An 18,036-nucleotide genomic window follows, 5' to 3' on the forward strand; every position below is an offset into this window, starting at 1 on the left:
GAATACCAGGAGGCAGAGATAATTGGGATCCATCTTTTTTTTTTTTTTGTGAGGAAGATCAGCCCTGAGCTAACATCTGCAAATCCTCCTCTTTTTTTTTTTGCTGAGGAAGACTGGCCCTGGGCTAGTATCCATGCCCATCTTCCTCTACTTTATATGGGACGCCACCACAGCATGGCTTGACAAGCGGTGCATCAGTGCGCACCTGGTATCCAAACCAGCGAACCCCGGGCCGCTGCAGCAGAGCACGTGCACTTAACAGCTTGCACCACCGGGCCAGCCCCTGGGATCCATCTTAAGAGTCTGTCAGCAACAAGGAGAAGTAGATGAAATGACAGTTTTTAAATACAAAAGAGGGAAACTGAGGGAGCTGAAACACAGCAGATAGCCCCTCTCCTAGTGAAAAAGGAGATGAGGTCACCCCTTGAGAGAGAAAGAGCCAGAATGGAGGACATGGGGGAAAAGTGTTTGTGACTAGGAGAGGGAGTCCGTAGGTTGAGTAGGTGGCTCCTGAACAGCACTGAGGGCCCAGCCACAGTAGATTTGCTGTGGAGCCAATTGGCAGTTAAGTGATTTGTTCCAGCAACAGATGGTGCTCTGTTTTCAGCCTGGAAACTAATGGTTGGAGGGATTGACCCAGGGTTGGGTGTGTGAAAAGGTCAGGGTCAAGAATGCATTAAAAGGGTATGTTAAAAAGATCAGGGTCAAGAGTCTCTATGGCGCTGGTAAGAAAAAACCCAAATTACTGGGGCCGGCCCCGTGGCGTCACGGTTAAGTGCGCGCGCTCCGCTGCTGGCAGCCCGGGTTTGGATCCAGGGCGCACACTGACGCACCGCTTGTCAGGCCATGCTGTGGCGGCGTCCCATATGAAGTGGAGGAAGATGGGCATGGATATTAGCCCACGGCCAGTCTTCCTCAGCAAAAAGAGGAGGATTGACATGGATGTTAGCTTGCGTGTGCACACACACACAATAAATAAATAATTAAATATTTAAAAAAAAAAAAACCAAATGACTCAGAGTCATTTTTCTACTTCCTGCTCCACATTCCCACCTCAACAACTGTCCCAGTGTAGGTCTGGCTGTTCCAGGGTCAGCCTGGCTCTGTGAAGGCCAGCAATCCGCCATGATGCAGGGTCAGGTTCCAGCAGGGCTTCCAGACAGTCTCACCAGGGACAGTGCAAAACAGAAGCTCTTTCCGTGGAGCGAGGATCCCCCTTGGAGGCCCCCCCTCCCCCCCTCCAAGCATTTACCTGGCTCTCATCATCCCTTCCTCAAGTACCAAGACCTCTCTCACCTGTGCCCACCTCTTCCTCATCCTCTACCTCAGCCAGTGTGTCTCAGGCTCCTTTGGTGGTTAGCTGCTCTCCAGACACAGTTTAGAGTGAGTTATTATCAGTCACTACATTGATCTCAAATTCACAACTAGTCAAGGAAGTAAGAATGGTGAAGTAAGTAGAAGATACTATGATTAGTTTATTAAAAAATTTGATTCTCAGTTTCCTGATTAACTGTTGTCTTTTTCTTTCCCGTGCCATCACTCGTTTTGTTTTTGTGCTCTTGAATGGGGCTAGACCACCACAAGAGAAAAATCCAATGGCCTTTGCAGGCCATCCTGTCCAGCCTCTCTCCTTTGAGCAAGGATGGTACCGGAAATAATAATCTTGGGTGAGAAGCCTTCAGTAGGACAAAAGCCCACGGCTGCTTGTAACTCTGCTGATTGAGAAGTATTTCATTTAAAGCTTAGAGTCAATGTAAAAGTTTCCTTGCTTCAGAAAATTCTTAGAGAAAGGATAATTATTTCCCACATGAATAGAGCTATGTCAGGTCTCATTCATCTTGGTACCCCTAGCACCCAGCCCGTTGCAAGCCCATAATACTCTTTCAACAAGTATTTGTTGAACTGAAATGAGCTGACCTAAGGGTGAGACCATGAGCAAATATGAGTCATCCTTGAGTGAGGTCAAATAAGTGAAAATGAGAAGAAATCCCGATGTTGCTTATCAGAGACTGAATATTGACACTTGAAGACTTGCTGCTATGTGGATTCTTTTACTGTCTTCCTATATAAGACACTGCTTTTTAAAAACACAAGGTCAGGATCTATTTTTAAGAGTCGTCTTTGGGTTGAAATTTTTTAAATGCACACAAATGTAGAGAAGAAAATAGCAATGACCCATATTCCCACCATGCGGAATTAAGTACTTCTAACATTTGGGCATATTTGCTTTCAGCCTTTTTATTCAGTACTTTGTTTTTAAAACCTACACTAGTGTACTTATGTGCTGAAAAATATGTGTCAGTGTGTGTGCACATGTGTGCATGCTGTGAAATCACATGTATGTGCTCACACATTTGTGGCGTTTTGTTTGCTCTTCCCTGGAGTTTCTGAGTTGGAAGGTGCTAAGTCACACACTGCTGTGGCAATAATGGAAAAATGGAGCCATGATTCTACATGTCAGTGTATAGAATGCACTATCCAAATAATACTTTTTTTTTTTGTGGCATGGGAAGATTCGCCCTAAGCTAACATCTGTTGCCAATCTTTCTCCTTTTTTATTTCTTTCTTCCTTTTCCTCCTCCAAAGCCCCAGTACATAGTTGTGTATAGTTTTAAGTTCTGGTTCTTCTATGTGAGCTGCCGCCACAGCATGGCTACCGACAGATGAGAGGTCCACACCTGGGAACTGAACCTGGGCTGCTGAAGCAGAGCGCACCAAACTTTAACCACTAGGCCATCAGGGCTGTCTCAAATAATACATTTTTAAAGCATTAAAAATTGTAAGTAATCCACGCACACAGGAAAAAATTCTGACACGACCCTCTGGCCTTCAGTCCCTCAGTTTTTCTCTTCAGAGGCAACCAGCACTGCCAGCTCCTTGTGAAGATTTCCAGAAGTACTATTTGCATATACAAACATATATTTTCTATTTTCCTACATAGATGGTAGCATACTCTGTATACTATTCTGTACTTAAGTGTTGAGTTTTGAAAATTTTGGAAGTGCTTCTTAACAGTAAGCTTTCTTTTCTTTTTTTTTTTAATTTCAATTTTATTGAGGTATAATTGACATATAAAAACAGTAAGCTTTCTAAATGTGAAAATAGCAATCGTGGTCTTCCTTCTTCCTTGGTCTCAGACAATTAACTTGGGTGGTCAAAGAATGTTCTGCACTAGCTTGACAGGTCCCTTCAAATCACAAATACCCATGTCAGTGCTAGGCAGTTTGTTCTCACTCTCTCTGGCTGAACTTACTTAAAAGCCCACGAGAAAATCCTTTATATTTTTGGTAGCTAAACCAAAATTCCACAGAACACAACAAAATCAAACAGAGGGAAATTTGGGGCTCAGCTTAAAATACAGCTGGGCAAGCCCACACTTGGTTGCTAGAATAACAACCAGCTGGGAGGTTCCAGCTAAATTTAGCTTGGAACCTTCAACCTTGGTCAGCTCTAATGTCCACAAACCCCACATGGAGAATTCTCCCCCATCTCTGAAGCTGGTAGACAAGAAGGAACAACAGTGTTTGTCCAAAATGCTGACTTCGTGAAAACAACCTAGTAGATCTGGTGCGACTTAATAGGCTGTAAAAGGTTGGATTTACAGCCGATCAATAGGCAAACAGTATGATTTGTTGTTGGGGGAATATGAAGCACAGGGACTAGCATGATGCCAAACAGTGGAAAAGGTTAATTAACATTGTAAAGTTCATTTTAAATTTTGATTGAAAAAAGAAGAAGAACAAACTGGAACTGTAAGTGGGTCTCACTGTCAGGGCTGGCCTGATGGAAAGTGAAAGGCGAGCAGAATTGGTCTCCTCCGTGTGGCCCTCCTCGGGAGGGCTCCACTCATGCTCTGTCCCATTCCCCAGGGGAGGGCTGCAAAGGACACGGAGCCCCAAACATGGGCTCAAGTCTTGATTTTATGATTTGGTTAGCCTCAGTTTCCTGATTGGTTCAAGTGAGAGAGTTGGACTAGGTGAACTCTGAATCCTGAAACTCCCAGGTCTGGAATTCTTGGTGCTTTGTGCCCCCTACAACTAACCGCCTGCAGCCTGGAGTTGTTCTACACCCTCCACACTAGCCCTCTCAAAACCCAAGTAGTGGGTGAACACAGGGGCCTTCATGCCTCAAGATGAGACTATGTGTTGAAAATATAACTTGGTAAGGGTGGAACACAAAGACCCTGAGAGAGCCTGGCATCCTCTCTGATCCTGAAAATGGCACTGAGGAAGTCCTGACACTGCAACAGCATCCCAGATGTTATCTGGGCCTCCTCTAGGAGAGGCATGTGACATAGTTTATGGAAAATAAACAGGATGAGGTTGCCAAGCATAGCCTAGGTGGTACCCAGGCAGAACCGCAATGAGTAGCAGGACTTCTTGTTCACTCACTACATTCACATGTGCAAAGAAAATGTCTATTATGGTCCTCATGAGGCCCTTACCCACTGGATGGTGATAAAGAGAAGCCAGATTGAGTCTGACCAGTTTAAGACCTAGATGCAGTCATTTAAATACTGTCTTCAGGATTACTTCAGTCTCCATGGTTCAGTTGCTCAGTTTTCCAGACTCTTCTCCTCCCTTCTCTGCTCCTTTCTTAGAAGTTGTCCAGTGGGGGGATGGGGGTGGAAGGGGGAAGCAGGAGAGGCATTACAGGATGTCATGGCAGTTGGGAGGTGGGAAGGGCCCCTGGCCTCAACGCTGGTCTGCGTGTGTGAATACTCTCCGTGACCCCCAAGCTATGATTGGGTTGGTTTGGTGTTCTACTGGTTTCAGCTGCCTATGAACTCCTGGTGTGTTCTTTCTGGGGGCCGCTGCCCCTCCCTGTGGATCTGGGCTCTACTTCCCTCTCTCTGTCATTACAGATACCTCCGAATCCCTGCCAACCTTTCCCTCTGGGCCCTGGCCAGGCTGCCCCCCACAGCCTTGGCGGCAGGGTTACTTGGTGCCTAGCCACATTAGGGCCCTGGCAGATCTCCTGCTCAGGGGAGCTAAAGGATGCTCAGGATGCAAGCTAGACCCTCTCTCTGCCTGTGCCCTAAACATCCTGGGGGTGGGGTGTAGGGGGTAGACTTCCCCAGAGACAGCCATGCTGCCTGCTCAGGTCTGGGAGAACAGGCGAGGTCCTGAGGGTGTGCACTGTGGTCAGGAGCATGGGTTTCACAGTCTCGCAGGCCTGGCCTCATCCCCAGCTTTGTACTTAGCAGTGGTGTGGCTTCAGGCCAGGGCCTTGACCGCTGCCTAACCAGGAGAACAAGACACACCTCACAGGGATGCAGTGATAGTCCGTGAGATTTTCTGTAAAGCAAGCAGCTCCTTTTTGAGGCAGGGAATCTAGTGCGTAGAGGAAAGAAGTACCCTTTGCTAGCGAAGCAGGGAGTGGTAAGATTGTTCCCTAAGAATTCTCATCTTGACCCTGCCCGTCCCCAGGCAGCACCATGAACCAGACATGTGCCCAGTTTCTGCTTTTTCTGTGTCTGTTTATTAATGTTTCAACGACTGAAATGCCATTCTTTGATTTGGCCAATAAGTCATTTTTAAAAATAGAAAATTTTATGTTACTCAATTACCAAATCTCCTGGGGATGAAGTCAATTTACACAGTGATTGGTTGACATTACAATAAAGGGAGTGGCTCCTTCTCTGGGCTTGGAGGCAGCTTGCAGAGTCCTGGCTGAAGGCATAAGGAAGGTCCAAATCGTTGACAAATACAGGGCTGGTTATGGCGCCTCTCTCAGGAAAATGGTGAAGAAAATTGAAATTGGCCTGCATGCCAAGTACACTTGCTCCTTCTGCGGCAAAACCAAAATGAAGAGATGAGCTGTGGGGTTCTGGCACTGTGGTTCCTGCATGAAACAGCAGCTGGTGGTGCCTGGACCTACTACACCAGTTCTGCTGTCACAGTCAAGTCAGCCATCAGAGGACTGAAGGAACTGAAAGACAAAGAGAGGTTCCACCATTTGAAACATCGCTCGCTACAACAAATGAGTGAATTTATACAACAAAAAAGGGTAACCCAGCCCTACCTTCCTTTGGCCAACCGCAGGGCACAGCCTATTCTGCTTCGGATCCACTGAAGGTGACAGGGTGATTTGCCGAAGTCGTGATGCCTTCCGGGCCCATCTTCTGTTACAGACTCTCCACTTTCCAAACACTCCTTCCTCTCTCCCCATGGCCCAGCCCCAGGTGAGTCTCCAGTTCCCTCCAGTTCCCCCCTTTGGCTGTAGGGAAGGATAAGGTAACCAGTGTATTCATAAAAAGTGTTACCCTGCCAGGCTTTTGCATCTTAAGCCTTCTATCATTAACTGGAATGAAAGGCTTTTTCTCTCCTTAAAGTGGTTTTAGGACTCAGTAGGTAGGGGAGGAGAAGGTCCATGTTCAGGGTGATGGCCCTGGGTCAGTAAGTGCCCCTGGAATTATCCCGGGCCTGTGTGGTGATCATTTGGCCCTTAGGGAACCTGGGGTAAGGAGCCAGAACCCAACAGTCCGCGGCTTCCTCCAGCCAGGGTGGCCCAGCAAGATGGGGCCTGGCCCCAGGAAAGCCAATGGAAGGAGGAACTCGTGCCTCTTTTTGCCAGCCTCTCATATTCACTTCCCTCCCTAAAGACACACCCACCTCCTTCCATGTCCTCACATTGGTCTCGCCTTGCCTGTCTTTTTTTTTTTTTTTTTTTTTTTTGTGAGGGAGATCAGCCCTGAGCTAACATCTATGCTAATCCTCCTCTTTTTTGCTGACGAAGGCCAGCTCTGAGCTAACATCTATTGCCAGTCCTCCTCCTTTTTTTCCCCAAAGCCCCAGTAGATAGTTGCTAGTTGCTGTATGTGGGACACGGCGTCAGCATGGCCGGACAAGCGGTGCGTCGGTGCACGCCCGGGATCCGAACCCGGCCGCGCCAGCGGAGCGCGCACACTTAACAGCTAAGCCATGGGGCCGGCCCCGCCTTGCCTGTCTTTGACCCCGAGACTTCTAGATACATACATTATCATACAAGTGACAGCATTTTAGATCATAATTAATGCTGTCTCTGTACCAGACTTCCTGGTCTTATTCCCTATACCTCCCTCCCTTCTACCCCCATGTTATTTTTCCCTGTCCTAATAAAATGCCTGCCAAGGAAATGTCACTGAAATTATCCTTTTCTTAATAGAGGAATTATTTTATAGGTAAGCCACACAGGCATTTTGGGGACATAAAATGCCACATCAATAAAATAACTAGAGCAGAAGATTTGACTCAAGAATAAGAACCCAAAAGAGAAATTAGAAACATATTGTTTCCTTAACTTTAGGGCCTGGAGAAGTGAAGGAAGCAATCTAATTTAAGGGCTATTCCTAACAGAGAATTCAGTCATGTCAGGAAAGCTGCAAGTCAGAGGGAAAATTCGGTGAAATCAAAGGAAGTTGGTTGTGTAAGAAGACTGTTAAAATGTCAGCACTCTCCCTGGACAAGCACCCAGGCCGCCCAAATGGAAGCAGGCAGGTTAAAATGTCACTCTGCTTAGCTAAGAGGAACTGCCCTCCCAAACATGCTATTTGACTTCTGGTTACTTCTCTCCACAATTCAAGTTATTTATGTACCTTGTAGAATCAAAACAAGGCCATGATAGCTCAGGAACAGACTGGTTCATTATCAGTTTGCAGGAACGTAAGTCGAGACTTATGCTTTTCATTCTACTTCTTTCTTAAGAAACAGTTTTATGGGGCCAGCCCAGTGACGTAGTGGTTAAGTTCACGTGGTCCACTTTGGTGGCCTGAGGTTCACGGGTTCAGATCCCCGGCATAGATCTACCTAGCGCTCATCAAGCCATGATGTGGCGGTGTCCCATATACAAAATAGAGGAAGACTGGCACAGATGTTAGCTCAGGGACAATCTTCCTCACCAAAAAAAAAAAAAAAAGAAATAGTTTTATGGTTTTGCCGTAAGCCACCACAAAACCTAATCTGGAAATATGTCGTGTCTAAATAAAATTAAATAAAAATTTCTTTTTTTTTTAAAAAAATTCAATTTTTTTTTCATTTATTCCTTTTTTCTCCCCAAGGCCCCAGTAGATAGCTGTATGTCATAGTTGTACATCCCTTCTAGCTGCTGTATGTGGGACACCGCCTCAGCATGGCCGGACAAGCGGTGCGTTGGTGCGCGCCCGGGATCCGAACCCGGGCCGCCAGTAGCAGAGCGCATGCCCCTAACCGCTAAGCCACGGGGCCGGCCCCTAAATAGAAATTTCTTTGCTGTCAGATTAAACACACGATTCTCCAGTTGCAAACTCTTCAGTGTCCCCCCCAACACACACACACACACACACACACACCCTGCCTTACTGCAACATTGAGATTAAATGTCTCTACCCTGAATTCAAGGGTCACTATGGAGGGCCTCAATGGGCCTCATTGGTTCTTTCTCACTGTTGCCCATATGGAAATGACAACCTTCTTCTTCCATGAAGCCAGCACCAATGTCAGCCCCCAAACCAGATTCTCTCCTCTTCTGCATTCACAAATGCTTGACCCTATTCTTGTCGTCTCTCTCTTTTTGTCTTGCAACATACGTATAGTCATGCATAGCTTAACGATGGGATATATTCTGAGAAACACATCATTAGGAGATTTCGTAGTTGTGTGAACATCATAGAGTGTACTTCATAGACCTAGATGGTATAACCCATTACACACCTAGGCTATATGGTACTAATCTTGTGGGACCACCCTCATATGTGCGGTCCATCATTGACCAAAAGGTCGTTGATGCAGTACATGACTATATTTACTCATTTTTCTGTCTATGTCTCCACACTTACCACCTCCCAACCCCCATATTGTAGGCTCTTGGAGGGCAAGAACTGGGTTAACATATCTTTGCAATCCCTTGGGTGCTGAGAATAATATCTTGAACATAGTTAACACTAGATAAAATGATTGATGGTGGGGTCAGAAATATTTTTAAGGACATTATCAAGAGAGTTGTGCCTAAACCATTCACGGAAATTGTCTGTGCTAATTGTGTAGGCCATAGGGGATAGGAATTCCACAACCTAGCAGGTAAGCCCACTTTTTAATTTACTCACTTTTCAGAACAAAGTTTTCATTATTTTGGCAAACTGGAGTACCTTTCTGCAATTTTTCTTATTTTCTCTAATTTTAACTTTCATAAAGTTAGAGAGAAGCTAGTTGATCCTTTATAAACTTGGAGAGAGATATTAAATCAGAATAATAATAATGAAAAAAGGCTAGTAGAGAATTTGGTCAGAAAAGGAAGAAGTCCGAAAAGCCAAAGGAGACTCGACTTTGAGATGGGCAGACCACTGGGCACATTTAAAAATTGTTTTCCTACTTAAAAGCAAGGCTCACGTCTTACTCCATAACTCATCTGACAAAGGATACCAAACGGCTTTAGTTCTTCTTGCCAAATAATGCTGCACTCTCAGGCTATTAAGAGACAATTTAAAGAGGCTTTACTTATTTATTTCCCCCACCTTACTCCCAAAAGGATTTGAGTTGGCTTTATACAAATATATACAATATATCAAACTAAAAACAAACAGATAGAGATAGGGCAAAAGGAAAATAAATGTGGAATAGTAAGATAAAGACAAGGATAAAATTAGCGTGTAGAAATGTATGTCAGAAATTCTTGAACTTCTGAGTTTCCTGGGGACCAAAGCAAAGAAGGGAACAAAACTGACTACAAATTTCACAGTATGTTTAAAATCAAAATCTAGTTCTTTAGTGTCTGTGTGCCAGATCCTGCACCCGGCCTCTCAATGGTTTTCCTCATTTAGGGTTAGTTCATCTGGTGCCTGCTGTGGTGGGCCACGTGTGTTTGAATCGAGAGGAGCCCTTAGTTTAGCCTGTGCAGCTGTCTGTAAGCACAATGCCCATTCGTGTCCTGAGCCGACCCAATGAGGTTAACTTTGTGAGAAAGATCCGAAGGATAAGACCTCGTTCTCCGTGGCGGCCTCACAGGCGGGCTTTTCAGCAGTGAGAGTTGCCCTCAAAAAGACCCTAGGAAAATCTGAAGAGGCAAAACATATGTAACATATTCTTGACAGTTGACGTCTTTCCTCTTTCTACCCTCCAGAAACCATGACATTATCTGGGTCCTAAAGCCCCTGTCTTCTCCCCCCAGAGTCCTACGCCGAGTGCCCCTGGCTCCACAATTGCTCTCTTCCTTTCCCAAATGGGGGAAAAAAGATGACACATTTCTCTCTCAGATAGCCATTAGGAGGGAAGCCATGCAAGTAAAATAATTAATACAACGATGTGCATGACTGATATATAAGCCTCCCAGGAATAGATTTTATTTTTTGAGTGGCTTTTTAACCCACTTAAAACTCTAATTAACTGACTAGAGGATTGATTGATCAATAGATTGTGTGTGTAGAGCAGAGTTAGAGATTTTAAAACAATGACCCCTTCTCTGCATCTTTTGTTCGCCTTTAGTGACCCCTTTGGCATCCATCAAAGGCAAAGAATTTAGCAACTTGACCTCTAACTTCTAAAAATTTACAACCGTTGCCCTAGTGGTGTGTGAAACATGCTGGAGTCACTCAAGCCAGTTACCTCACTAAGCCTCAAACTTGATTTATGGGAGAATAATGATAGAAGTTACTTTAGGAAATTTGGACATGAAAGTGATAGGAATACTTTCTCTTCCCCCTTTTCCTGTCACTCTCCCTCCCTCATTCCTTTGTCAAGTGTAAACCTGGTTAACAACTTGTTTCATGCTTGAAATTGTATGTCCTTAAAAGCACTTTTCTTCCCACCCTGCCTGAGGTTGTTCTGTTTCTGGACAGTATATAGCGTCTGCTCATGTATCATTCCACTGTCCAACTTCCGCATAAATCTTTCCTATTGGTGTTGTCTCATAATTAAGGCTACAAGCCTGATGGTAGGCTAGTTGCGCCAAAAGATACTCACTGCTCACCACTCAAAGGTTATATGGCCCATGCCACCTGCCGCAGACTACTTTGACCTATATCACTTGCCAGTGGGGGAAGAATTGTCAGCAGCAATTGTCAAGGGACAGGACCTTATGGATATATATATATATATTCAGTGCACCTTTTTGTATTTTGTATTCTGTCTTAATTACAGCAGTACTCCTACTGTTAGCATTGAGGCCCAAATTATGCTTTACTTTGTTCTATGTGTGGATAGGTTCCAGATATGAGCATCTGAGTAATTTTAAGCTTCTTGATAAACAATTTCCAATATTTTGAACATATTTTAAAATAATAGCCAATAGTGACAGAGTATTTTGGTTTTAAACAAGTCTTCCCAAATAATAATTATGATATCTGGAAATTTTTTTTTTTATAAAAATGACTGTTAGGAAGCACTGAAAAATAACCAAAGGGAGAAACTAAACAAGAATCTACTCTGGTGAGATTCACTTTTGGAGCAGCTTTTTGCTTTAGATAACCTCCCTGTCTGTGTGCAGCTTAGGGGCAGCAGAAATCCACAGTCTCACTGGGTTGAGGAGTCAGAGGGCAGAGTTTGGGGGAGAGGGAAGATTTAGGAAGGCAAGGAGACCAAGAAGCAGTGAATAGCAAATCTGTAAAAAAAACAAAAAAAGAAAATTTTAGGCTGACCATTAGACAATGCACTTGTGAAGAGATCCCAGGGCACTGATGAAAATAACAGCAGCTGGAAGCAAAACTAACAGCCTAAATTTCAGCTGCTGCCCACCACAGGAAGATAAACCTTGAAGTGTGAGTCCAATAATGTTAACTATCTGCTAAAACAAAAATCATTCTTTAGCATAATATAACAGAATCCAGAGTCCCCACAATGAATTATTTACAATGTCCAGTATGAAATTTTTAAAAATCACTAGATATGAAAGAAGCTCAAGAAGAAAAAAAAAGAAGTTAATAAATTCCAATGCTGAGAAGCTGCAACAGTAGATAACTTTAAAGCAACTATCATAAATATGTTCAAGAACTGAAAGGAAAAATATATACACAATAAATGAACAGATGGGGAAACTCAGCAGAAAAATAAACTATACAAATAGAACACATGGAAATGCTAAAGCAGAAAAATATAATAATTGAAATAATAAAGTCACTCAAGAGACTTAACAGTAGATTGGAGTTGGCAGAAAATCAAGTCAGTAACTTGAAGTAGCAAAGTAATAATACCAACTTTATACAAAATCCTTTAGAAAATAGAGGAAAAAGAAATATTTCACATCTTTTTTTATGAGGCCAGTATAATCCTGATACCAAAATCTGACAAAGGCATTAACAGAAAGGAAAATTAAAGATCAATGTATCTCATGAATATAAGACAAAAATTCTTAACAAAATAACACATCATAACAAAGTTTTATGCCAAGAATGCAAGGTTGGTTTAAGATTTAAAATTTCAATAAATGTATTCCACTGTAGTAACAGAATAACAAACAGATTATCACAATAGATGCAGAAAAAGCATTTGACAGAACTCAACACTTATTTATGACTTAAAAAAATAACTCTAAAAACTTGGAACAGATGAGAAGTTCCTCAATCTGATAGATGGTACCTATAAAAAACCTACATACCATATCTATTAATGCCATATCTATTGTTGTGAAGATGAATACTTTCCTCTCAGATTGGGGAATACCTGCTCTCATCATTTCTATTCAACATTATACTGGAGGTGTTAGCCATCGTTATAAGGCAAGAAATCAAATTAAATTTATAAAGCTTAGAAAAGAAGAAGTAAAACTGTCCCTATTTGCAGGTGTCAAGGAATCAGTAATAATAACAACAAAAATCTAAAACTAATAAATGAATTTAGTAATTTAATAAATGAAGGTCTCAAGATACAAAATCTGTAAACAAAGATAATTTGTATTTCTATACACTAGCAGAAACAAGTGGAAGATAAAATAAAAACCCCAAATGATTTCATTTATAATAGCAATAAATTATAAAATGTTTTAGAAATAAATTTAACAAAAGACCTTGTGAATGCAAAACCTCTGCACTGAAAACTATGAAACACTGCTGAGGGAACCTAAATAAATGGAAAGTTATACTATGTTCATATTTTGGGTGATTTAATATTTTTAGGATGTCAATACCCCCAAATTAATGTATAGATCCAATGATTCTCAATCATAGTCCCAGCAGGATTATGATTTTGTTACAGATATTGACAAATGATTCTGAAATGTATATGAATATTCAAAAGACTTAAAATAGCTAAAACATTCTTGAATGAGAACAAAGAACTTACCTACTGTGGTACGCTGAATAATGGCTCCCTAAAGATGTTCATGTCCTAATCTCTAGAACCTGTGACTATGTTACCTTCTTTGGCCAAAGAGACTTTGCAGATGAATTAAGGATCTTGAGATGGGAGAATATTCTGGATCACTCTGGCAGGATGAATATGAGGGTCTTTATAAAAGGGACAATAGGATTAGAGTCAGAGAAGGTGATATGATAGCAGAAGCAGAGAATGGAATGACATAGCCAAAGAATGCTGGCAGCCTTTAGAAGCTGAAAGATGCAAGAAATGGATTCTTCCCTGGAGCCTCCAGAAGGACCCAACCCTGACAATGCTTTGAATGTTAGCCCCTTAACACTTACCTCAGACTTCTGACCTCCGGAACTTTAAGAGAATTAATTAGTGGCTTAAGCCACTAAGTTTGTGGTAATGTGTTAACAGCAGCATTAGGAAACTAATACAGCTACTGTAAAGGACATACATGATAAAGCTACAGTAATAAATACAGTGTGGTGTAGGCATAAAGATAGTCATAAAAATCAATGAAACAAAATAGAATCCAGAAATAAAGCCCCACATTTACAGTCTATTGATTTTTCACAAAGGTGCCAAAGTAATTTAATGGGAAGAAGAAAGTATTTTTGAAATGGTGCTGGAACAACTGGACACACATTTTAAAAATGAACCTCGACCTCACATGATACACAAAAATCATTTTGGATAGACTATAGATATAAACATAAAAACTAAAACCACAAAGCATGTACAAGAAAACACAGGATAATATCTTTACATCCTTGGATTTGGCAAAAATTGATCAGACAGAACACAGAAAGTAATAACCATAAACAAAATTGACAAATTAGTCTTCATCAAAGTTAAAAAATTCTGTTCGTCAAAAGACATCATTGATAAAATGAATAGACAAAGCACAGACTAGAAAATATTCATTACACATGTATCTGACACAGGTCCTATATCAGAATATATAAAAGAATTCCTAAAACTCCATAATAAAAAAATGAACAACCTAATTTATTAAAAAAGGCAAAATACTTGAGCAGTCATTTCACAATGAAGTTGCTGGAAGCAACTCAGTGTCCATCAACAAGGTAGTAAGACCCATCTTACAATGGTTCTTCCACTGTAAGAACCAGTATTCTCACAATGGAATAGTACTCAGCAATAATAAAGAATGACTTACTCAACAACATGGATGAACCTCACAAAGGTTATGTTGAGCGAAAGAAGGCAGATTCAAGAGCGTGGTTCCATTAATGTCAAGTTCTAGAACAGGCAAAAATAATCAAAAGTGAAAAAATCAAAACAGTGGCTGTCTCTGAATGGGGGACTAGTAAGAGGAGACATGAGGGAACTTTTTGGGGAGATGGAAATGTTCTGTATTGTGATAGGGTGTAGGTTACATGAGAGTATTCATTTGTCAAAATTGTACAGTTAAGATTTTAATATTTTAGTGTGTAGAAATAACCTAAAAGAACTAACATTAAAAATTACAATAATTGGGTGTGTGGGGGTTGGAGATGCAGATGAAACAAGAATGGCAGAATATTAGTAATTGTTGAAGCTGGGGGTTGGGTACACGGGGTTCATTATACTGTATACTTTGTATACATTGGAGATTTTCCATAAAAAAGTTTTAAAAATATAACAGTTGATGTATAATTCCTTTTGACTATAGCAAGACCAACTGAACATTATCTAGTACTTTTAATTAGCTAGAGGTTAAAAATGAGAAATTAAGTGGCTTGCATCACAAACATGTTTCTCTTTATTTCTTGGATCATTTTCATTTGTTTCAATGTTCAAAAATAGAAGAGAGATCATCACTGTAATGCGGTCTTGGTATTGAGCTTTATAACTAACATTTCCTCAGAGAAAGACTAAAGAATTATGATTTTATTAGAAAATTTACAAGTCTTCCTGTCAGCAAATTGTATGAGATTATATTTGATGAAGCCAAAACGCTAAGTTGTCTAATGTTTTAAAAAAATTCCACTGAACTATATACTTAAAAATAGTTAGGATGTTAAATTTTATGTTATGTGTATTTTACCACAATTTTAAAAATTTATATTAAGTAAAAAAGTTCCAAATGAAGAGATGAAATGTTTTTCTTTTTCCTCCACATACTCAATATTTATTTCTCGTGCCCTTGGATGTCACATGGCACTCATTATTAAGTTCCTGGAAATAAAATACTTGTAAAAATATTTCAAAAATTGTCCTCAAGTTCCCAGCAAGCAAAGGTCTGAACACCAATATTGCCTGAAATTTATAAACAGAAATGTTTCGTGAACAGTTGATTCATCTGTAAACTTCTTAATGAGTTTGTTTAATTTTAACTGCTTGTTTTATATCAGCCTTTTTATTACATAATGTAAAAACCACAATTTTGGGGTAGGAGGCCAGAAGAAAAAGAAATACAATGGATTTCATGTATAAAGAACATTTCAGTATAAATTCACTGAAGCAATCCTTGGAGAAAGAGGCAGAATTGTAGAACTGACTTTTCATAAGGTTCTAATTTGGATATTCTTCAAGCGTGTAAGCTTTCACACTGGAATGTCTCTGGCTGGGCTACTGGGGGAGGTTTTGAAATCTCTGTTTCCTGGGAACGTGGTGGTTTTAGAAACAAAACAGATATTCCTCCAGGGCAGTTTTGGGCAACCAGGCAGCAGGAACGACTGAGCAGTCCCAGCCAGGTAGTAGGGCTGGAGTGAGAGTTTTCTGGAATGAATGAGCTCCCACCACTATTTTCTGTCTTTGAGTCACTTGGTTGGAAATGTAAAGTCTTGAGAGAGAAAGAGTCTAAGTGACTGAGTTTGGGTCTTGAGCCTGCCCCTGGCTGTTCCGGAGGGTAGACAGGAAGTTTCTGCCAGAAAGAACCTCCAGGAACTCCTTTAGCCTTCTCAGTGATAGGGCAGAGTGTCTCCAATTACTGAACATAATGGAGGAAATCAAATTCCACAAAAGTAAATAGGGTGCTGCTGTGGAGGGGGAATGGGTGCTGAGTCCACTTCTGAAAGGGAAGGCTATTAGAAGGGACTTTTGTAATATGGCCTCCTGTTACCCAACCATTTCATTTTCACTGATACATCCTCTGCTCCTCTAGCCCAAGAAGATGACCATGCTGTATGTTCCTATTTATCTCAATCATCTTTGCCACACTGGACACAGAGTGGCTAGATCAGGATGCTTTGGGCTGCAAGGAAAACCTCAACTCAACTGGCTCAAACAATATAGAAAAGTATTATCTCACATAACAAGTAATCGTGAGATGGGATGGGTTGGTTAAGTCAGTGGCTAACTGACTTATCCAGGATCCAGATTTATTTCATTTTTCTGCCCTGCCATTTTAAGCGTGTCAGTCACTGGTTGGCTGCAGCAGCTCCAGGCTTAAAATCTCCACACACCACTATCCAGAGGCAGGGATTATTGTGTCCTTGTGTCTCTCTCTTTTTTTTTTTTTGGTGAGGAAGATTGGCCCTGAGCTAACACCTATACCAATCTTCCTCTATTTTTTTGTATGTGGGATACCACCACAGCATGGCTTGACAAGCAGTGTGTAGGTCTGCGTCTGGGATCCGAACCTGTGAACCCCAGGCTGCCAAAGTGGAGAGCATGAACTTAACCACTACGCCACCAGGCCAGCCCCCCTTGTATCTCTTTTTAAGAGCTAAGAAACATTTCTCAGTCCCTCAGCAGATGTCTCTTCCTGCCTTACTGGTGAGAATTGGGTCATGTGCTTTTTTTTGCCAGTTACCATCAAGAAAAATGGAATTTCCACAACTGGCTTAAACAAGATAGCCACAAGCTCATGGCCACAAAGAGTAAAATGGACAACTGGACAAAGTTGGGTGAAGTTTTGTGGATATTTGTCATATTTGTGGCTCTCTATATTTGAGAAAGTTCTCATATTATGAGTCCTGCCTACCCAAGATGGAAGCAGAACTCACCTTCCCAGTCAGCTGGTATGTTTGGGTGCAGGTATGTTACTTAGACTCCACCAATCAGACACACCTGCATAAGACTTGAATTCAGAACCAATGAAAGTGAGGAATTAGGAATTTCCTTTTTCTAGTGAAAGTGGAGGAGAGTTGCAGAAAGACAGTGCAGTTTTCAGAGACAGCTGAGTGGTAACATCCTGTGCACAACATCCATATTATAAGCAGCAATGGCTGAGGGTCTCCACTGGAGCAGTTTAGTGGTGTAGGGGAGGAAGACAAATCCTCTACCCACTCTGGGTCCTTCCAGATGGGATATGAATTAAATTGACATGAGACAGAATAACAGGAGAAAATCAAACAAAGCTTTATAACATGTATACATGGGAAAGGCCCAGGGAAAACTCAGTAACTCACCAAAATGGCAGAGGCTCTCATCTTAAATACCATCTTCAGCTAAAGACAAAGGAGGATGTTGGGGGTGGGGGGAGTCAGCTATGGGAGAGTACCAGAAAAACACAGTAAACAAGAGTAAGATTACCATGCAGATTTTAGTCCTCGCCTTCCACATTGATAAGAGTTTATAGAGATAAGGTCATCCTCTTCTTCCCCGTACAGAGACAGAGATACCTTTACAAATGGAGATTTCCTTACAAATGTAAATGTCTCTTACAAAGGGTAACTTCTACTTTTCAGAGCTTCTCCCATGTCTGCACTTTTTAAAAATAACCAACCCAAAATCTTCCTCATGCCAAAGAGACGCTGGGGGTGGCCAATTCTGATCCCTCACAGTGGTGTAATTTGAGTATTGTTCCAGATTAGATAGCCTTCAAGCCTGATTTTCCAGCCCT

General features: G+C 41.7%; 1 pseudogene; it reads left to right on the forward strand.

Moving 5' to 3' along the window:
* Positions 1-1,125: 1,125 nt before the first annotated feature.
* Positions 1,126-6,075, forward strand: LOC101398166 (large ribosomal subunit protein eL43 pseudogene; annotated as a pseudogene).
* The last annotated feature ends 11,961 nt before the right edge of the window (positions 6,076-18,036 follow it).

This window comes from Ceratotherium simum, chromosome 19 (genome assembly GCF_057802395.1).
Source record: "Ceratotherium simum simum isolate JZ-2026a chromosome 19, ASM5780239v1, whole genome shotgun sequence".
Lineage (NCBI taxonomy): Eukaryota > Metazoa > Chordata > Mammalia > Perissodactyla > Rhinocerotidae > Ceratotherium > Ceratotherium simum.